Source organism: Coturnix japonica, chromosome 1, assembly GCF_001577835.2.
Source record: "Coturnix japonica isolate 7356 chromosome 1, Coturnix japonica 2.1, whole genome shotgun sequence".
Lineage (NCBI taxonomy): Eukaryota > Metazoa > Chordata > Aves > Galliformes > Phasianidae > Coturnix > Coturnix japonica.
In genome coordinates, this window is record NC_029516.1 from 96407347 (window position 1) to 96429586 (window position 22240).

The 22240-nt window shown below is 42.7% G+C and overlaps 1 protein-coding gene across 1 annotated transcript in view; it reads left to right on the forward strand.

Moving 5' to 3' along the window:
- The first annotated feature begins 1635 nt into the window (after positions 1-1635).
- The window catches only part of DYRK1A (dual specificity tyrosine phosphorylation regulated kinase 1A), an 81582-nt gene continuing 60977 nt past the window's right edge, over positions 1636-22240 (forward strand). The window contains exon 1 of the mRNA XM_015882419.2: positions 1636-1742. The gene's annotated coding sequence lies outside the window, so the exon portion shown is untranslated. The remainder of the gene's footprint in view (positions 1743-22240) is intronic.

Below are 22240 nucleotides of genomic sequence, written 5' to 3' on the forward strand. Positions count from 1 at the left end.
CACTGTCTTTGCTGCAAGAAAAAAGTTAAGGTGGGAATAAAAGCTAAAGGAACAGGTATCAGGAACGTGTCCTCATTTCCTCAAGGAGGCTGCCTGGGAGCTAAAAAGCACCATCGCAGGTTAGGACTAAAAAGTAAGATAAAGGCCATCCTCTACTTCCTGATCTTTGCGAGCATTCCAGAAACTAACGAAAAACCAACAAACCAAACTCCAGTGCACTCCAGCTCATAGGGAAGCAGCAATCCCTCAGGAACCTCCCTTCACAGAGCTCACCACAGCACCAGCTTCTCGATGCCTTATAAATGAGCGGAACGGGTCATTCTTAAAGCGGGAAGGAGCTCTGCCCGCCCGAGCCCCCATACACCCGCCGGGGGGCGACACAACCCGCGCCCCCTCCGCGCTGCCGGCGCCCCCTGCAGGCCGGGGAGGCGACACCGTCGTGGCGGGCAGCGTCCCCGCCTCTCCCTCCCTCCCTTCCTCACGCCCCGGAGCCCGGCGAGCCGAGTCCATCCCAGCCGGCAGCGTCGCGGCCCGCACGGCTACAGCGTCACAGCGTCACCGAGGGGAGGCGGGGAAGCAGCGGTTGCCGGGCTACGGCAGCCCGGCCCTTTACCCGTCGCTCTCTCCCTCCCTCCCCACGTCAGCGCCGTCTCCCTCCCGCTCGCCCGGGCGGGGTGGGGCAGCAGGGCGCCCTGACGGACAGTTGCCACAGCGACGAGCTCGCCCCGCCGCCATTTTGTCGGTTCGCCTTTTTTTTTTAACCTACCCCTTCCACCCACCCCCCCAAAAAAAAACCAAAAACCCCCAAACAAAAAAACCCAAACCCTTTCCCGCCCGAACCGTGGTGGCGGTTTTCTTTTAATTTATTCGCTTATTTTCCCCTTCCCCGCTTCCACTCCGAAAGACAAGAAAACAGAAGAACACCTTCAATTTTATATATGTATATATATATGTATATATCCAAAAAGGGCAATAATTCGTCCCCGAGGGTCTGCCGGAAATCCACCCCGCGCTGCGGAGCGCTGTGAGGGAGCGGTGCCGGCGCAGAGCCGCTCCGGGAGGGAGGAGGAGGAGCGGGTGGGGTGGGAGGAGGTAGAGGCTGGCAGGCGGGGGAGGGAGGGAGGAGGGAGCGAGGAGTTCCCGGGGGCTCGGTACAGCGCTGCGCTTTCCCCCCACCCCCTCCTTCTCCACCACCTCCTCCTCTTCCCCCTCCCCCCGCCCGCTCTCGCCGCCCGCCCGCCGCTGTCCCCGCGCTGCCAGGCCGGGGCTCAGGCCGCCGTCGACCGCCGCACCTCACCGAGCCGAGGCGAGGCCGGGCCCCGCCGTTGCCGCCGCCGGGCGCTGCGCAGGTTTGGAACGCGCGCCATTTTGTGAGCGATAGAAAATCCAGCCCGGCCAGGAAGCGCCGCGGATCCGCCCGCCGGGCCGGGCCGGGCCCCCCCCACCTCTCCCCGCCGCCCGGAGAAGAAGGCGCGCAGCGGGCAGACCCTGCCATCGGCACCGGCACCGCCGCCGGCCGAGCGGGCCCGAGCGCGGCGGGGCGGCCGGCCGGACTGCGGAGCGCGCAAGAGGGAGGCGCCGCCGCGCCGGGGCCCCGGGCCGAGGCCGGGGGAAGAAGAAGAAGAAGCGCTCGCTCCTCGCTCTGCCCGCCGCACCAGCAGGAGAGGAAAGGAAAGGAGAGGAAAGGAGGAGAGGAGAGGCCGCTGCCGGGAGGAGCCGGGCCGGAGCGCGGGGCTCGTACGGTGAGTGAGCCGGCGGCGGGGCGCTGCGCAGCGGGACCGGCGGGTGCCACCTCCCGGCCCGGCGCGGTCGAAGGGGGCGCAGCGCAGGGGGCAGCGGCGCTGCCATCTTAGAGAGAGGCGGCGGGGAGAGCGCGGGGCCCGGCGGGCCGCTGCCCGGCGCTGGCGGGGCGCGGAGCCGCTGCGGGCTTCGGGGCTGCCCTTCCCCGCCCTCTCGTCCGCCGCCCCCTAATGGGACAGGCCGGGGCAGCGACTGCGGCCTCTGCGGCCCTTTTCTCGTCGGTGTCCGGGAGAGGCTACCGGGATGCGAGCGAGCCGGGCCCCGGGAGCGGGGATGAAGGAAGGGAGTTCGCCCGGTTCTTCTCGCTCTGATGCGCAACGCCCTGCGGTGGGCGGGAGCGGGGTCTCGGCCCGGCCTGGGAGCGGGGAGACGAGGGTGGCAGGAGCGGGGCCGTCAGCGCGGCGGGCACCTGTTGTGGTGGCTCTGCCCGCACCTTCTGCGGGGGTCGGGGGGAGTTGGGGCCGGGGCAGGAGTACCTGAAGGAGGCTGCTGTCATCGGGCTGCGCTGGGGAGAGCGGGGAGCGGCGGCCGAGCAGCGCACCGGGACCTGCGGGGTGTCAGTAGCTGGCTGCAGCCCGCTAGGAATGGAGCTTTGTGCTGCTGGAGGTGCCAGAGACCTCCTGTGATGTGTGGGGTTCTTTTTTCCTCCGTTGTGGTGTTCCCTCCCGTTGCCACAAAATCGGAAAACACAATTAGAACTGCTGTAATTTGGAATTTCGAAATTGGTGCATTTTTGAGTTTCGATCAGCTTTGAAGTTTAGAGTTTAGTCTGCCCAAAGGCCATGTAGGGGTCCTTTGATCATGTGTCTAGATTGCTGCTGTTACTTAGTTCTCCTGTTACTCCACAGCCATCGGTGGAAATAAACATTCATTGTTCTTTAAAATTAAAATTAACAAAGGCAGAATATCTGGCTATGAAATAAATCGACAGGAATGTCTTGGACAACCTACTGTTGTAGTCCCAATGGGAGCGTGCAGGTAACTTTTGCCAGTAGGTGCACACAGTGGCTTTTACGTGGCTTTCAGCGTCGTAGGGGATCTGGATAAGTGAACAGCTCGTTTTCTTATTATATTGGTAGAGCTGAAGAATTTATCAGTAATGTTTGAGGATGAATAAAGTGATGTTTTGTTTGTAGCGGTACTTTATTATCTGTGAGTAACTGAGTAGAGTGTAACTTACCACACTGGAATAACGTAGCCTGAAGAAGTTTTGGTAGAACTTGTTTCTCCTTATCTGTACTCCCCCCAGCATCTGTAGGTTGGGTATTTTTGGAAAATTAATTATACTTTATAGAATTAGAATGCTAACGCTGAAGATAACTGTGAACACGAGCTAGTATTTCTATTATCTACTTGTATCTTGTGAACTCTGTGTGTGTGTATGTGTAGGCTACTTTTGTAGGCTGTGCTTAATGTTTTTCGCTTATACAAAATATTTAGAATCAAAGCCTTTTCATTCATGGTCAGTAGTAGAGTTCGTATGTTGGATTTACATTTGTTCTACGAATTAAAAATTGAATAAAAGTTTATGAAGCTTATGGAGTTTCAATCGTATTTCCTAAACGTTTTTGACTGAGCTGTCCAATAGCACAGTCTTCTTAAATCACAAAAGGATGCAGCCCATTCTCTTAAGTTGTTGTGTATGCACACATTGGGTTCTTTAATATTGTTTACAGGCCAGTAGGTGAGAAAGTTTGTTGCCATATTCCAGTTCCTGTATCAATACTCAGGTGTATTTGGAGTTTGCCATTGGAATCCCTTCCCCCACTGTTGGACAGTTACGGAGAAGCAGCGAGAAGGATAATTTTACCTAATAGCAGCCAAGTGGTCTCTATTTCAGTGTCAGTTTATGGATAGTGTGATCTTCCTTGTGTCAAATAAGGATGTAGTAATCAGGAATTTATCAATTTTTAAAGCACGTGGGCTGTGAACGGACTAGGAGTGAGCATATGATGGTCGTAAATAACTTCCTACACACTGGTAGATGGTTTATGCAATGGAGAAAAACATGACTGGCATCAAGTAAAAACTTAGGTTTTAACATTGTGTTTAAATAGGACGTAGCTGCTAGCATGTATGTCACAGCTTGATTCCAGCAGGGCCTTGGAAAGAAATGGGTCTGGGTTAACTATATCGTTAGGCTTTGCCTTAATGAATTTACTGGGAGTTTTTGTTAGTTCAAGTAAGTTAGCCAGTGCTTTACCAAGTGTGAAAGTCCTGAATAGGTTATGCTAATGTGTATGAAACACCTGCTTGTGTGGTTGTGTGCAAGAAGACCAGTTAATAAAACTCACCAAGAACTATTCCTTGTTTGCTGTGATGGCGTTTTATAGTTTTATCTGAACTGAAATGGGTGGTGACTCTCAGCAAAGAAGCAAGTTCTGTTGCTATAATTAGATTCTCTATTCAGTGTTCCTCTTGAAGTGGCTTTATTTCAGGTGCTTTCCAACCTGCAGTCCCGTAGTTGGGGTTAAAGTTGTTCCAGCTGATGTTCTTGGTTAGTCTACCTGCAGTCATTTTTATTGCCATTTGGCCAACTGTTTTCTAAAGTGAAGTCAAAAGTTTTCTTGATACCTTTGTTTTATGGAAGCATGGAAACCTTGTATCACTACTGAAATCCTTTTGTAAATAGATCTCGTTGTAGAATAGGATTATTTACAGAGATTTACTGCTTTTGTCTTTATAACTGAGTACAGTAGATTATTTGTTAACTTGCTTTACGATTTCATTTCTTTTCCTTTTCTAGCAAGAGTTTAGGAAACTTTTTTCCCCTCCCAATATGTAGTAACAGTTCCACTAATTAGACTTGACTGATTAGTGGGACTTCTTTTTTGATCTGAGACTATCCAACACGTCTTGCCTTGTAAACTCAAGACTGGTGAAGAAAGTCAAGAATACTTTGGAAAGAGGAATGCTCTCATTTTCCTTCCTCACTTTGGTGGATCCTTCAAAAGGAAAGTTCTGGGAGTTATCACAGTCTCACAGTCTCATGCGGGTTGGAAGGGACCTTAGAGATCATCAAGTCCAACCCCTGGGATTCAAGCCTCCTGTGTAGCAGAGCGGCACTTCTACCACTTGCGCCACAGGGGCACACGGTTATGGTCTATGGTTATGGTCTATTAATATTTTAAAAACACTGTGGTGTGTGTGTGTGAGGGGGGGAAGAACGTCTTTAGAAACAGTTGTTCCTTCCAGAAAGATGTATTTGATATGTGATTAGTAATCTCTTTGAGGTGACTCAGTATGCCCATAGAATTGCATTGACCCAATCACCACTTTGTCTAACAGTTTACAAGATATAAAATTCTGCTTTTGATTCAGTTGGATAAACATGTATGAAAACATAGCTCAATTGCTTTTGCTAGTACAGATGTGTTTTTTACTTTAGGATGGGTCTATAGCATATACCTGCTTCAGCTATATTTGGGTTTTAGCTCCTTTCCCTTTGACTAGAGGGCTTGGCAGATACAGGAGATAGGAAAGCTGACTGGGAACTAAGTCCATGCAGTATAAATACTACAGAGCCTATGAAGCCTGGGTAGCTACTTCAGTTGACTTGTGTGACAGACATAATCAGTTTAATTCCATCAGTGAATATAGCATTTCTTAAATTCAAAAGCAATGGAGATGTTTTTGTAATCAAAGTAGCCTAAGCTGGCATTTAGTGGTTAACTACTCCTTGCACTGTTTCTAGGATCTGTAGCACTTAGTACCTGAAAGTGAAACTGTGTAACTGAAAGTGAAATCAACTTTGTTAAGTGTCAGTGTTTGGTTCCAGCTGTGAGAAACTAAGCTTTCAATTTGTGTTACGTAAACTTTGAAATCTTTCTATTTTTTTTTTTTTTTTTCTTTTTCCCAGAGGCAAATAAAGGTAAACTGAGTTTTGAGTCAGTTAAAGGAAAGGTTAATAATGTATTAATACGTCTATGTGTTGAGAAGTTTCCTGGGTCACTTTAATAAGTGTTTGGATAGTGAAACAAGAGTAATGGAAATGTACAAATTGGTTTCTGATGGCAGAGTTATTCTTTCAAAACACAGTTGAAAACATTCAGGGTGAATTTTGATAAGTAACTCAAGAAATCCAACCTGTCCAATGACAGCTGGCATAAGCAGAAATAAATATATTTTAGTGATTAAGTCCAACGTGTCTGTAAAACTTTTAAAAGAAACTTTTAAATCCTGGTGACCTGAAAACTTATTGCTTGTCAATGTTTGGCTTTCCAGCTTCAAACACAGGTTGTCGTTTTGGGATCCTGTCCATCTCTGCGTGCTCAAATCTTCATTTGTGTTACAGTGAGCCGTGTAAATTACTGATTGCTTCTGACGCTCTTTGCCAGTGGAACTGTGCTGAGGAGCCAATCAGAGCGCATCCACTTCCTTAACAGAAGAAATACTATTGCCTTATAAATACATAACCATATGTATTCTCGTTTTAAAATATGATTTTACAAGATGTATAAATGCGGTACATGTAGGGTGTGTGTTTGATTGCTGGCAAACAAGTTTTTAATGCACTCTCTTTCAAAATCCAATTGATCTGGAAAGCTCTTAGTAACTCTCCTGGATCATGTCTGGTTCTGATTTCTTTCTGTTATTCTTTCTAATTTGTGGATAGGGAGGCATTAATTTAATGGTTTGCCAAAAATTGCAAGTTAGTGTTTAAAATGTATTGATGTCTTTGCTAATGTTGCAAGAAGAGATTGTTGCTGGAACATCTTGGGAGATTCCCTTTCTGTAGAGAATACATCCTACAAACAGTAGGCTGTGCTGCTGGGATAACACAGTTCACAGAATCACAGAATGACCCAGGTTGGAAGGGAGCTCAAGGATCATGTAGTTCCAACCCCCCTGCCTGGCAGGGCCACCAAACATACACATTTACTAGATCAGGTTGCCCAGGGCCCCGTCCAACCTGGTCTTGAACACCTCCAAGGACGGGGCATCCACAACCTCCCTGGGCAGCCTGTTCCAGGGCCTAACCACTCTCCTAGTGAAGAACTTCCCCCTAACATCCAACCTAAATCTTCCCTCTTTTAACTTAAAACCATTTCCCCGTGTCCTGCTATTGTCAGCCCTTTCGAAGAGTTTACTCCCCTCCTGGGAGTAAGTTCCCTTCAGGTATTGAAAGGCTGCAATGAGGTCACCCTTTGAGGTCACCCATTGAGCCTTCTCTTCTCTAGGCTGAACAAACCCAACTCCCTCAGCCTGTCCTCATAGGGGAGGTGTCCAGCCCCCTGATCATCTTCATGGCCCTCCTCTGGACCAGTTGAGTTTATGTTGTTTCTAAGTTCTGTGTTTCCTGTATTTGGGGTAACTTTCCCGTCAGTGTCACAGAGTGCCTTAAAAGCTGGGATTTTTATGGCAGGCCTTATGCAGGAAAATGAGCATTACCACAAATGTTGAACATCAACATGTTTGTCTATCTGTCTGTGTCTTCCCACTCAAGTCAGGTTTTTGCTCACGTCAAGTTCTGTGTATACTAAGGCTGCAAACTTATCACACATTCTTCTTTCCTCTGAAATCAAAGGTGCTGGTAGGTGCAGCTCTGGGGAGAGGGCACTTAACAATGCAGTCAGTGCAGCTTCATACTGAATGACCCTTACATCTCCTCAAACTTTCCCTGATAGCTTATTATTTTTAATACACACAGTGTGTTACAAGCCTAGTTTCTAAGTGAGTAACGTCTTCTGTGAGCTGTGTCTACTAGAGACAGCATCATAAATGATGCATTTACATTGAAGGCTGGCTGGAAAAAGTACATGTGATACAGTGTTAAAAACTATGGTTGAATGGTGTAGCATAAGGATGTAGTTAAAACTGTTTGGTTTTGCACTGTTGTACCACTTAGAGACCTTTGCTGGGATCAGATTTCCATTTTGTTTTGTATATGAAGTTAATGTTCTTTCTTCATTTGATTTCATGACTTTTAAGAGGATACCTGTTCATTCCTGATGTTCCTCTGTAGAGCGTTCTGATGACAGTGCACGTGTTTGTGGTTTGGTCACTGTTTCTTCATGCAAATACAGAAGGCTGTGAGTGATTGTAGGTTGATAGTCTGCTGCTGTTGTACAAAGGTTTAACGATGGTGTGAATTTTAATAACCTGGAGATGTGAGCGGGAATCATGAATGATACCTGCTGCCCTTACAAGAGGGTCTCTTTCCTGACTTTGTAGGGTTTGTTAAATGGTGTTTTCCCTTGTGTATGTGACACAGCTGTGATTTGTGGACTCCATATCATTCCATTTGAGTCAACTTTCAGTCTTGTTGCCCACCAGAACCTTCATGTGTGTATCTCTGTGGTGTTACATCATCCAGTCAAGCTCACAAGTCAACCTTTCGTTCACAGGTTTCAAGTTTCAAGTGCTGTGTTTGGAAACCATCATCTATTTTGCAAAATTTATTAAAAAGAATTGCTCTTCTAAGTCAACTGAAGTACTTTTAAAGTATGTTTGTTTCGGTTTTGCTGCTGCTTACATAGAAATGAAATATTAAGGTGAAATGTACATAGTCATATGTAAGAACGTTCATCTCAAGTGTTCTGCATGTGAGGGAAGGGGGGATGTATGTATTGCTGACAATAGCAGGACACGGGGAAATGGTTTTAAGTTAAAAGAGGGAAGATTTAGGTTGGATGTTAGGGGGAAGTTCTTCACTAGGAGAGTGGTTAGGCCCTGGAACAGGCTGCCCAGGGAGGTTGTGGATGCCCCGTCCTTGGAGGTGTTCAAGACCAGGTTGGACGGGGCCCTGGGCAACCTGATCTAGTAAAGGTGTATGTTTGGTGGCCCTGCCAGGCAGGGGGGTTGGAACTACATGATCCTTGAGGTCCCTTCCAACCCGGGTCATTCTGTGATTCTGTGTATGTATGTGACATTGTCATGTTTTTAACAGGTCTTTTGGAACTGTCACTATACTTGTGGTGCTTTGCACTTAGGAGCATTAGAAAAGATCAGTAAGACGTCTGTGATTTATTTTCCTATAAACTAAGAATTTTTAGGGCGTGTGGCTTTTATTTAAGTAGCAGATGGAAATAAAAAGATCTGACTTTCTTGGTGCTTGTTTAAAATGCATCTAAGGAGATAAATCTCTTATGAAAGAGAGGACTTAAATGACCTTCATTGTGTTCGTTATCACTTTATGTACTTTTATCATCACTTGATACTTTTTAAGGAAAAACAAAAAGCATCTCTTAGCCCTGTGTACCTGAAGCTGTTTCACCATACTGTCGTCCTCGCTCTTTTCTTAAGATTTTGAGTGTTGTAGTTTCTACCAAACTTCATTGAGATGTGAGAATAATGTAATTATACAAGAGTTTGAATATGAGTGGGGAGTTTAAATGTATATGAAAAGTTTGTCCTTAACATTTTCCTTTGTGCAGTTCTTTATATGCTTTGCTTTCATTCTCTTTCTCTGGACTCTGGCTACTTCTTTGATCTTAACTTTAATCTTCCTATGTTAGAGGAAAATTTTGTTTGCATGAGACAAAACAACTTTAGATTTGTGGTACGAGGTGAGACAAGCTCAGGTTGCATTTTTAGCAAGCATACAGTGGGCTCAAAGTGTAATTTCTAAGCTACGTGTTAGTCATTATAGAACCTATAAGCTGCCACTGTGGCAGTGCCAGGTTCTTTGTGCATTTGAGGAAACAGGCACGCATTGTATCCTATGTGTTGTAATCATGGTATTTCTCCTTATGTTTTAATCGTGCGAGCATCTGTGGAGCTGCCTTTGACTCAACTGTTTCCATAAAGATTCCCAAAGTGAGTCAAAAACTCAGTGACAGAAATGGGAGGACGACTTCTTGCTTTGTGTGTCTTGATTCATTCTTGTTTCATTCAACCTTTTTTTAGTGTCACACGGAAGAGATGTTTCTGAAGTGATTAGGATCTAATATGCAGGAAAATTAATACCAAAACTGATGTAAGGAAAACCTTCAACTTTTTGTTGTTTTTGTATGCCTTGGTTATACAGAAAGCACTTTTTGTCTTGCTAACAGGAGATAAGCAACTTAGTGACAGGTATTTTTTAGCAAGGGAAATGAGAACAAGATGAAGGTGAAGTGTCTTGCCCAAAGTTATACTGTCATGCAAAGGGTGGAGCTGAGGTTGGGAGTTTAGGCATCTTGTGTCTTAACAGCAGGATGCTAAGCAGTTACAGTTGCATTTGTCTTGAGTTTATATTCCGAGTGCTTTGTAACTTGCAGGAGCTGTCTGTGAAGGCTGGAGAGTGACTCAGCATTTCCAGATAGTGGTCTGCCCCTGGAGCTTAGGATCTGTTGGGAAATCTGAGAGCATTAGAGTTGGAGCTCATGGTTTTGTTTTCTGTTTTTTTACTTGAAGGAGGTTGTGTGGGTTAAGAAAAATAATGAATCTGATTTTACTTTCAGTCTCTTGCCCTGTTTGGTGCACATCCTTCAATTTCTGGAAGAACCGGTGAAGTGTTTCAGTAATAGTATCACTTATTGTATAGCTGGCACGTACTGTGTAACCTTGTTTTCTGTGTGCCGCTCTCCTCATGTCTGTCTGCTCAATGAACAAAACGGAATTTGACTATGAAAGTAGACTGTATTGCAAAATCAGACAGCTGTATGTTGTGCCCGACTTAATTCAAACGTTTCTTAACTTCTTAGTCTTTGATTTTATGAAACTTATGGAAGCTTCACATAAGGAGTCATACATGGTATGGTTTTTATAAATGGAAGTGTTTGATTAGCAGGTAATATGCCATTTCTGTCACTTGACCTAACAGGTTACTACTGCATCTGAAAGGACTGAGTTCATGGTTTTGTAGGTCAGCTGCTTGAGAGTGAGCAGGCTGCAGAACGGTGGGTTACTTGTGCAAGTGTGTAATAGTTGTGTAATCCATGCTTCTGCGTGCTCTGGTTTGGTTGGCTTTTGGGAGGTAGAGTTGGCTTTGTGTCTTAGTCACGACTCTTCCACAGTGATAACCTATTCCAGTTCCAGCTGAACAGACTTGTCTCAACATCTTGGAGCATTGCTTAGTAATTGTGGCAGAGAGGAGGAATCAAATGACAGAAGCTGATAAAGATCGAAGCTATTGGTCTTTTGGTGCTATACTGTAAATTTGGGCAAAATTCAGGAATACTTAATTACATCTTTCTCGTCTGGATCATTTGAGTCTCCTGGCGTGGAACAAGGCAGTACACTGGTGCGTTATTTTAGTGTTAGAGAATGCTGAAGGGCAGCACCATGAAGAACAGTACATCCAGAGGAAAACACAGATGGTATTGATTATGTACCTACCTTCCTCTCCTACCTTTCTCTCCCTCAAAGTGTACCTATACCAAATCTGAAATAACAGGTAAATAAGCATAACTATGAAAAGCTCATCTTTTTGTTCTAATGTTTAATTTAGAAGGGCTGTGGGTCATGAACAGTACTTAAATCTGATGATGTAATATGCGTTGTTTTCATGGCACAAGTGTTAGCAAACTGATCCTGCTGTAATAAGTACTTCCATTGAAGCACTTTGGGTTGGACTATTGAGAGTAGTTTCTAAGGCAAAGTGTGCAACAAGCAGTTCTCTGAAGGCAACTGCAGCTTAAGCAGTTCCCCCTCTCTTCAGATTCTGGCTGCTTGTTCCCACCTGCTTTGTGTTGGCACAGCTGTTTATAAGACCAACCGGTGAATCAGACTTGGAAACAGAGTTGGCTGAAATACATAATTTTATATATATAACATTTGGGTGTGTGTGGGGGTGGAGAATCAGGTTACTTTGCAGTCAGATCGGTTCCTAGGCCCAGTATACTGTGCTGCTGCTGAGACATTTGACAAGATAATGGAACGGGTTGTGTGGGTGGACAGGAGCAGGGTGCCTAAGAGTGGCAGGGGTTGGTTAGCTGGCTTTGATAGCTCGGTTACTTAATGGAGAACATCATTCTGAGGAGTTTTTGCCACCCCTCCTGTAGTAAATCCCTGCTATGTCTGACAGACAGACACGCACATACACACTATACGCACTCCCCGCCCCGCTTCTCTTACCCTCTTCCTCTCCAACTTTCTCTTTCTATCTGAAACTGACGTGCTTATTCCCACTATGATGCCATCCTGCTTGCGTGTGCTCTAGCATGTGTGAAAACTAACAGCCTTTCTTGATAACAAGTTCTTGCTCTAACCCTCATGACTACTTTGGGGGCTGGAACTACATGATCCTTGAGGTCCCTTCCAACCCGGGTCATTCTGTGATTCTGTGATTTGTTATTTCAGCTGTTTTCTTGCAGTCTCTTTTGCTTCTACTCTTCCTCAGGTTCTTTCTTCCTCACTTAGTCCTTTTTCTTTTCTGACTCATGCTTATGCCCTTATCACCTTGCATCCTTTGTTTGGTGCTTCACTCTTAAGGTCCTCTTTTTCTCTTTCTTGCTCACTCGCTGTTCTCTCATCCTTCTTGCTTTCTCTTTTGTTTTCACTTGCCTCTCATGAGAGCAACACTTTGGAAAGGAAGTAACACTTCAACTTTTGGTTTCTTAGGAGCTTTTCTTTAGAAGTTTTAAGATTTATTTGCCTTTCTTTCCCCCAAATATTATCGCAAAGCAGTGCAGCGTATTGATTTCTTCTCAATCTTGGACCTTTCCAATTTTTTTACTTGAATTCTATACTGCAATATAATAGATATGTGCACCCAAAATATGGGTTGTTCCTATTTGGACAAGCTGAAAGATGAATTGAGGTCTCTGAAGTTAATGTTCTAATTAAATTTGTATTTTCAGCTCTCTGTATAGAGTATGAAGTGAACTTATTGATATCAAAAGGAAATCAGGGGATACAGAAGCTTAGGTTTTTTGGTTCCACTATACATTGGAGACATGAAAAAATGCTTCTCCTGATGTTATAAAAGGTTCTGACTATGTATCAAACATACAGTTGCTTTGGAAGATCCATGCTTACTTGTCCTCTTAAATACATGACCCGAGCTGCTGGGATTATGCTATTGTTTCACTCTCTGTATTCAGTTTTTTAATATTCTTGTTCGAGTTGTTGAAATTTTGTTGCTAACCGTTCACCTGTTAGTTGAGAAAATAGGTAAGAGTATCGATTCCTTAATATATGAGCTGTGATTTCATCTGCATCTTAATAATCCAAAGTTAATTCAGGTAGAAATGTGGAAGATCAGATAATGCGGTTCTTTGTAACGTGGGAAAAACATTTTCTTCCTATCTCCTATGCTTTTCTTTGGTGGACTGGACCTGAAGTCTGCTGTATGCAGTGCTTGCTTTCTGCCCACTAACTCTGGTGTACAACAACTTAACTTTTGCATTCTTACACGAGGAAGCATTAAAACTCCCTGAGCTTGCAGGTGTTTGCTTTGTTAGGGCAACTGCTCTAAGTCAGGGTAGAAAGCAGCCTACTATCAGGATGTACATGCTAATAAGCAAACACTTCTTTGGATTACAGTAGTTGCCTTTGGAAACTTAGTTTGGTTCCTACTTGGTTCATAAATGAAAGTATTACTCATAACTGTTATGCCTCTTCAGTCATTTGTCTCTTTTTGACCTCATCCATTTTCTGTTCTGTTCTTGGTTTTGTCCCAGTCTACTTTTAAGTAAACTGAGTTCCCTGTGCTTGTTTTATGCGTGTTTTTTTTCATGGCACGAGACTTCTTGCATAAGGTAAACATTGCTCAGTTTATAAGCGTTGCTCAGTTCCTAGGATTAGTTGAGGTTCCTCTGTCAAATAATGATTTAGATACCTTAGTGCTGAGTGACTGACATCCCCCTTCCTTCTTCAACAATCCATTGCACTTTTCATAAAACCTTGTTTCTCATTTTCCTGGAATTCCTTTGGGTTTATTATTGTGCATTTCAGAGCTTCCCGCTTTGTCCATCTTTGTGCTTCAGCAAACCAGACTCGTCTGGACGAAATGTTTGTAACTTTGACATTTGTGGAGATACTATTAAATGATCAGAAAGAGGTAAAATCTTAGTATTTCTTTTGGAGTTACGTAAATGGATCATTTTATCAATGTTAGTGCCGTGGAGAGCATTAGCGTTATCAATTTCTGCTTTGTATTTGGATGCTCGAACTGGTGGAGTTCCCAGATATCACCATAGATAATCCCAAAGTTTCAACAACTTCCATTTGACATTTAGACTTCAGCAAAGCATAATTCAATAAATTTCATCTGGAGGGCTTCTACGGGAGGTTTTCTGGGCTTTTATATTAATGAGAGATTTATTTTTTTTTTGACTTTTTTTCATATGGCTGCTATCAAAAAACATTAAAAATTACAGGTTTCTGAATCCTTTAAACCTTTATTATACTAAATTTTTTCGTATTTATTCAAATAACGTGTGTACCTGTTCGTGAAACCAGGTTAGAAGGCCTGATTGAAGTTAGTTTTCTTCTGGATCAATTGGTGTTAGATTGGGAAAGAGAGAAATGTGGGCAGAATCTCCCCCATGGCCCTTCCATATGCTTCTTCTTCCTTGCCTTAGCCTTGTTTTGCTTTCACATTTGTTGTGAGTTGTGTGAGGGGACGAGGAAGAGTGAGTGAGAGAATGGGAGGAGGGAAGAGAGGAAGAGAGAGAAGTTGCTGTCTTATGGTGAGGTCACTGCAGCTTTTGCTAGATTCATAAAACATTCTCCACACTAGAACGTCCTTGTTTTTGTTATCAGTAGGCAGGAAATGATACTGTTCTAATGCTAGTTGGCAGTTCTTTAAGTTTGATGAAAGGGTATCACAGTTTCTTGATCTTTGAAAACTTCTAAATGGTGAGGTCTATTTGTGGGGCATTCCGTAGCTTGACTGAAAGGTGAGGGCTTGGTGAGGAGTTACTGACTGAAATTCGGAGAAGTTTAATTAGATGATGATTAAATGTTCTGAGCTTAATGGTGGTTGATTTTATTTATTTAATAGCAGAAATGATTTTTATCTGGCCCACCAAGCATTCTGGAGTTTCCAATGAGCTACCTGCAGTCATATTTTATAGGGGCGAAGACTTACCATGAGTACTAGATGAAATATGTGTAATAAATGTAGCCCAGTAAAGTTGTTAGCTGGTGTGTACCTGTTCTCTACGCTGGCTTTTCTTTCCACATGGGCATGCATTCACATACATACGCATATACTACTTGAATGGGGTATTCAAATTCTTCTTAATGGCTTATCATATCAGTTAAAACTCAGAGCATTTGCTGCTTGTAACCTATGTAGTAGATTGTATCCTTCGGATACATCTAAACTATGTTTAATGGAAGGGATGGAGGCTGCAACAAAATAATAAAATGAGACCTCGGAGTTTTAATTCTGAAAAATAAGTATTTTGACCTCACCAGTAGATTACGTGACAATTTACTGAAGTTTGTTAATTCATCTCCTTCCTCAATGAGAGTTTTCTAGGTCAGTGATTCCTTAACTGGGGAATAAGGCCATGGTAAAAGAACTGCAGATGGAATTTAACCATACTGAGTTCTGTTAAGTTGGAAATAATTGTTAGTATGATTAGTAGCTTCTTATATTTTGGAGCTGGCAGTGGTCTGTATTCTAATAAATGGGGCTGCAGTTGTGGAGTGAATGATGTGAGGTAAATTTGGAATCATTTATTTATTCATCTTTATTTATTCATTACACTGAAGGAACAAAGAAGGGAAAACCCATTTGTGCATTGTTTTGTTGACTTACTTAGCCTTCGTTTTACCATAGTTTTGGAGCACCTGGTGATGTTTTAGGCGTGGTAGATTACTGTAATTCACGTATTATGCTCATGAGGTAACTTCCTACTTTCAAACCTGACTTAAGAGAGGGGGGGAAAAATTCATCTACATCCTCTGATGGACCTGGGGCTGTCTTTGTGGCAACAAAGTGCCTGGGTGTTAAGGGGAACCAGCAATCAGAAGTTAGAATGGGTTATGTGATGGAGCTGATTTGACAGCAGCCTAAATTAGATTGAAAGGAACTGTGTCTGCTTTTTCTCCTTTTCTTACGTTACTTGCAATTGCTCTTTATTGGCACCTTTGCTTTACTTTTTCATGCCAGGCTAGTTTAAGAAGCTAAGAGCAAAAGCCTAATGATATTTATACAAAGGTAAGAACTTTACTACTGGTTTAGCTACCTGAACTGTTTCGTCATGAAGTGGAAGAGCGCCAGGATGATGAGTCTTACCTGTGACGTGGGCCTTTCTTTTGAGTTTCATCAGCTTCTGAAGCCACGCACTTGTGTGAAGTTAGGTAACGGGGTATAAACTGAACTAACGTGTTTTTGCAGCAGGTAGGCCTATTCCATCTTTTGCTGTAGCTTTAAGTTTTTCTTGCCTTTTGCTGAACTGAAATGGGAAATGAACCTGACAAAGATGTGAAGGGTTTTTGGTTGGATTGTTGTGTTATCTTGTTTTACTATAGTGTGAATAAACAGCGAAGCTTTCACAAAGAACGGGGCATACAACTGTGCACCTGAGAAACAGGGAGTGGAGCTGCCCTCCCTGCTGCTGGCAGCCTGTTGGATCATCTCAGCTGAAAGGCATAATTTCACCTGTGGGTCTGAAATTGTGCTCTAAGCACCCAGTGCTGCATTTTCCAGGTACCTGACATTTCACATGTTCTTGGTGACTGTCCATGAGACCCATTTAATCAGTGCTGTTGTACAAGAAAAAATCAAAGAATCACTGGACAGGGCAAGAAAAGGAAACATGACTATCCGACTAACCAATCCAGTGTCTAGTGTGCTCATATACCTTAAAGGAAGAGCAAAAAAGAAAAATTCTGGGATTCAAGCAGCGCTTGTGCCTTTTATGGGAAATGGCTCCTGGATAATGTTCTGTTGTGCAAAGATACAGCCGCCAAGTTAGGAGCGCTGTATGACATGCGAATAAAATGTAGGGAGTGTGGGTAGCTTGTGAGAGTGTTTGCAACTCACCTGTTTATTATTTGCTAGGAGCTTTTATACTAAGTAATTTTTATAGCAAAATGAATTTTCTGAAGGTCTTTAATAAATTCTATGTTTTGGTGTTTGTTAATTTATATGGCAAAATTACAAGTAAAAGTACTCTGGTATTTTTTGAAATGTATTTGAGTGTCTGTATGAGGTACAGTTTGTAAGAAACAGATGCTGTGGTGCTCAAGCTTAAGGTATCTTCAGTTCTGGAAACAGAGTTTCTATTTAGCTCCTCTAACTTGGTATCTCTAGTTTGGCGGGAATAATGTTCCCTATTAATGGAACATTCCCTAATGTTGCAGTAATCCGAAATAGAAGCAATTTTGCTTTGGAGTTCAAATATCTTCTTTGCTGTGGCATTGGTTAAATGGAGCCTGAGTTGGAACTTAAGGCATATTGTGGATGTCCCTGTAGGTATTGTGGCTGGAACACCAAAAGCTGAGTAGTATGGATGCTGTGATGAAGTCTTCTTTTCTTCTCATTTTGCTATCAGAGAAGTTTGTGGTTGGCATGCCTGATTAAATTTATTTCTTCAAGTTTATTTATGTAGACTATTATGACAGACACAAGCTATATATAGAAAAGACAGTAAACATTTCACTTGTGTTCTTGAAGTAGAGGTAGGGTCTCTAACTGTTGATATCAAACCGGGTGCTAACTATGGTTTTCAAGCTGCTTTGTAGCAATTTGGCAAGTTCTACCTAAAATGCTTTATCTAGCCTGTTCTTTACTTCTCATGTACTGTATTCATCATGTATTCAGTGAATGTCATTGTGGACAGATGAAGTTTGTGAGCTCTCCATTTTTGCTTTTCTATGCATAAACTTGATTTGTTTAGGTGATGGGCTTTTTAGGCAGGGATCACAGTTCTGTTTTGTGTCACATGAGCACCTATGACGATGATGTGCCTTCTCTGTGAGTAGAAAAACCCATTTCTTATCCCAGCCCTGTTCTACAGCTTGGCTGCTTGCATCCTCTACCAAGTACCTGGACTTGTGGTCCTGACATATGAGCTGTTCAGTTTTGAAGGTTCTGATCATTAGAGACTTGATGCAAAAAGTTTTCTCTGATCAAGTATTAGTATGCAGAGTATAAATGTATTAGATATTCACATTACTGAAGAGGTCTGTTAGGTTTTGTTTGCTGTGTAGATTTTCAAGCTGAAAGCTTGGGCTCTGGTGTGTAAAGTCAGCCGGAAACTTATCAGAAAAGGTGATTATTTTACATCATGCTCAATTGCGGAAATGACTCAGCAAGACTGGGGCAGGTGCCAGAAGTGGTGCAAGAGATGGGTCTGCACTGAATGGCTGAGGACAAGGAGGGTGGGGATGTAAACGTAGCCACCGAATCTAAATCAAAAGCTTTGGCTTTTGTGGAACTGCCGCTTAAGAATTCTTATTTTAATGAAATAACTCAGTTTATTCATTATAATTTTAAAATGCATCTGGTTGTCGTGGAGCCTGACCTTGGGCACTGTTAGTTTATTTTCAAAGATGCTGAACTTGATTTGAACTGCTATTTGAAAGCATATTGAAAAAGATTTTAAAATATGGTCTGTCTGTACTGATGTGACTGGCAGGTGATGGAGCTTGTTTTTCGATTTCCAAGCTAGAGCTGAAGGAGCAGTCATGGTACGTGTAGTTTCAGAAATAAGGGATTCCCCCTCTTTTTGGAGTCATGGAATATTCCAATTTGGAAGGAATCCAGAAAGATCAGGTCTAGCTCTGCCCTCCACACAGGACCACCTGAAATTCACACCTTGTATCTATGAGCAGGGCTCAAACTCTCCTTGAACTCCAGCACTGGGTGCCATGCCCACAGCCCTGTGCAGCCTGTTCCATGCCCACCGCCCTCTGGTGCAGACCCTTTCCCTGACCCCCAGCGGCCCCTCCCCAAGTCTGTATGTAGATCCAGGGTTTTCCTGTCACTGGTGCTTGTTAAACTTCCTTCTGTTGGTAACTGCCCATCCCTCTGGCCTGTTGAGATCTCTCTGCAAGGCCTCTCTACCCTTGAGGGCATCAGCAGTTCCTTCCAGTGCTGTGTTGTCCACAAACTTAATATAACTTCAGTTTCTTTGACTTGGGTGAATGGAGGGGAAAAGCAAAATGACTATTTCATTTCTGTTTCAGTACTATTCTTGGGATTTCTAGAAAGAACAGTAAGTTGCTGAGACTGAGTTGTGCAAAAAGAAATAAGATATCCTTCTCTTTTGAAGAACGTGTTTAAAGTTACTCTTGTGTTTGACCAAAACTGGTTTGGTTTCTGTTGTAAACCTGTTAATTGGCCCCCATCCTCCTTGTGGAGAGGCAGTGTCTACCTTGTCCATGAAGTACTTGGTTTGACGCTCTTAATATGAATGTGAAGCTTCAGAACTTGTCCTGCAGAAAAATCATCGCCCTAAATATTTTCATTTAGTTTCTTGTTATACAAGGCAAAAATATACAGGCTTCTCCAACCTAAACTGGAACTTGACAAGGTAAATATTGTATTAAAGTGGAAAGTATATCAGTGCTAATTCAATCACTTTTCTATCAGAAACGTGATATGAAGATGCAGGGACTCTGGAGATAAGGTCTGTTTTAAGATCCAGGCATGTGGTTAACATTTGAAGAAAAGGCACCTAGCTGTGCGTTTATATATACATGGACAGTCTGAATCTCCCAGATAATGAAAGGTAAAATTAGATTGTGGCATTGCAGCTGTCAATGGGAGCCCCCATATGAGGATCAGTTGACCAGCAGTTATACCACGATGCATTTGTGAAGTTTAAAGAGTATTTAAAAAGCACATGAGCCTGTATATTGCTTGAACAAACCACTTAACCAAAGTCTTATAAAAGTGCTATCTATTTACAGGACTGCAGTTGGTTTGTTTGTCTGCTTTCATTTCAAACGCTATTGGTGGGGCCTGTCTCCATGTAGTAAAATATTTTGGAAGCCTTCAACACAGTGGGTCTTACGGTATCAGATCAGGGCAACCAACACGTAGGCTGTTATAAACATACTTGAAGTGCATAACTTTATATTGCCTTTGAAATTAAGGCAAAAAACTTTCTGCTGCTACAGTTGAAGGGGAGAAATAATCTTATTTCATTTAGATGTGCTGTGCAGATAATTTCTTAAGTATATAAAGTATTTCTAACAGAGCTTGCTGTGGTCTGAGTCAGATTTTACAGTAGTTGTTCTACTTTGTCTCTTTTTAACCAATTCTATTACAGGAATGTTTATTAAAACGTGATTATAACGTATGAATTTCCATATTCTATTACATGTACACTGTGGCATGACAGGGAGTTTTTCATCTTTAGGGCAGAATTAGAAAAAGTAAAACAAAATTAAAACAAGGGATGAATTATGTGAAAACCAAGTAATATATGAGTTCTGGTAAGAATGGCTCACTTTGAAAGCTGGACTATGCTGAATGTATCGTAGTATTTTTGTTTGTATATTGCGGGTCTGAGTTCATGTGGATTTTGAGAGGTAAAAGCATTTCAGTACGTGTTACTTCTTGTCCCAGCTCTAGGATAGGTTAAGTTGAAGTTGATGCATCTGAGCACTCCTCTCTGGCCAAGTCTCTAAGCAGTAGGTAGTTTGTTTTGTAAATAGAAGGATGAGAGAAAATGGAAGTTAATGGTAAGTAGACAAGAAGAATAGTACACTGTCTGGAGACACTTTAGACCTGAAGTTGTAAACTGGTGAATGAAAATCTGTGGTGGCATGTGTTTTACTTTTCAGTTTTGAAGCTATTTTCTCAACTACAAGGAGCGGGAACAGTTTTTGTAAATGAAATGATCGATGTTTTTGAGGACATCTGTGGAAAAATCTCTGCTCTGAGAAGCATTTCACAACTCTGGGAGCAAATTAAATGGGCTAAACTGGTTTATAGTCCTCATAGATACTCTGCCTTGAGTTACAGCTTCAGTCACACGCTACTGTTTATTTTATGAGTAACTTGTTAACTAAAATGACTCTATTTCTAAGAGAAATTCATATATATTCATCTGCATATAAGATGTCACCTGTTAAGGGAGTTATAGGTGGGACGTACGTGTTAACATGAGGAAGAAAGTATGTGCTTATAGGAATTCAGTGACATTAAACTACTGTGAATGTTTCAGTGACGCTGCTGGGGATTGGCAGCTCCTACTGTAGCATCTCTGTGCTTTCAGATGAGGGAGGGGAATGTAAATAGTGGCATGACTTAGCTGTTCTAAAACAGTTAAATTTAACAATATCTGTTTTGCTTGACCATATTAAATAGATAGAAAAAGTAACTTCCCACTCTGTGGTTCCTTATATGGTCAGTAAAGTGGTAAGTATTATAGTGATTCTAGAAAAGGAGTAAGGAAATAAGCATATACAAATTATCTAAATAAATTTAATTTATTATGCTGTGTGTCTCTAGTGAATTGGGTTAGAAAGCTGGTTAGAGAATTGGGTTAAAGATTATCTTTTTTTCCTCCTGCTTCACCTTGCTTTCCACCTGCATCATTGCTGCTTACTGAGTTGATTTTGTAATAGTAGCACTCACTCCTCCAAGCAGGTAGCAGAGGGAAGGATGCAGACAGCTTAAGCAGTACTGCTAGGAAAAAGAAATTCTTGCTGAGCTGCAATTGTAGTTCTGCCTTTGCCAGATTTGAATTTGGGTGAGAAACTTTGTGATTTCAGTAAAGCTGTTTGCACATGCTTTCACACTTAAAGGATGGGTTCTTGCATCACGCAATGTAAATTTAGCATGAGTGGAACTAGTCATTCACATCATTTTCTCTTTAGAGGAACTAGTTCTTTTTAGAGCACCGACAATCATAGCTGTTCAGTATACTAGCATAAGGATGGTACGTATGTTTTGGTTTGGATGTAATTACTTCACAAGTGTCTAATAAAAAATGTTTATCTAGAAAGTAATCTAGTTCAGCAGTATGCATTGGAAACTCTTTGGTAGTAAAAAGGATAACACAAGCTCTTGGCACAAATGCTATGTTAATGAAGTTTAGTATAAACAAGGCTTGCATTGTTTTGACCTTCTCGTACTGGCTTGAAAGCCAGCCATGTACCATAAAGATCTCTTCCCATAACACTGCAGCTGTTGAATTTTTTTTTCTAATTAACATGTTAAAGATATCAGAAGATAACTACTTAACTGAGGATCTGTGTTGATGTCTGGAGGACTGGAGATACCATCCAGACTCTACTATTTATACTTCAGCAATGCACAACAATTTAAATTGCATTGCCATACCTTTCCTGTAGTCACTATAATTTCACAAGATTAAACAGAACACCCATAACGACTAAATTGGGAAGGGGCTCCTAGGTCACAGAATCACAGAATGACCCGGGTTGGAAGGGAGGGACCTCAAGGATCATGTAGTTCCAACCCCCCTGCCTGGCAGGGCCACCAAACATACACCTTTACTAGATCAGGTTGCCCAGGGCCCCGTCCAACCTGGCCTTGAACACCTCCAAGGACGGGGCATCCACAACCTCCCTGGGCAAATCCATCCATCTAGCCCAGCTCCAGCTCCAGCAGAGACACCCAGAGCAAGGTGCCCAGGAC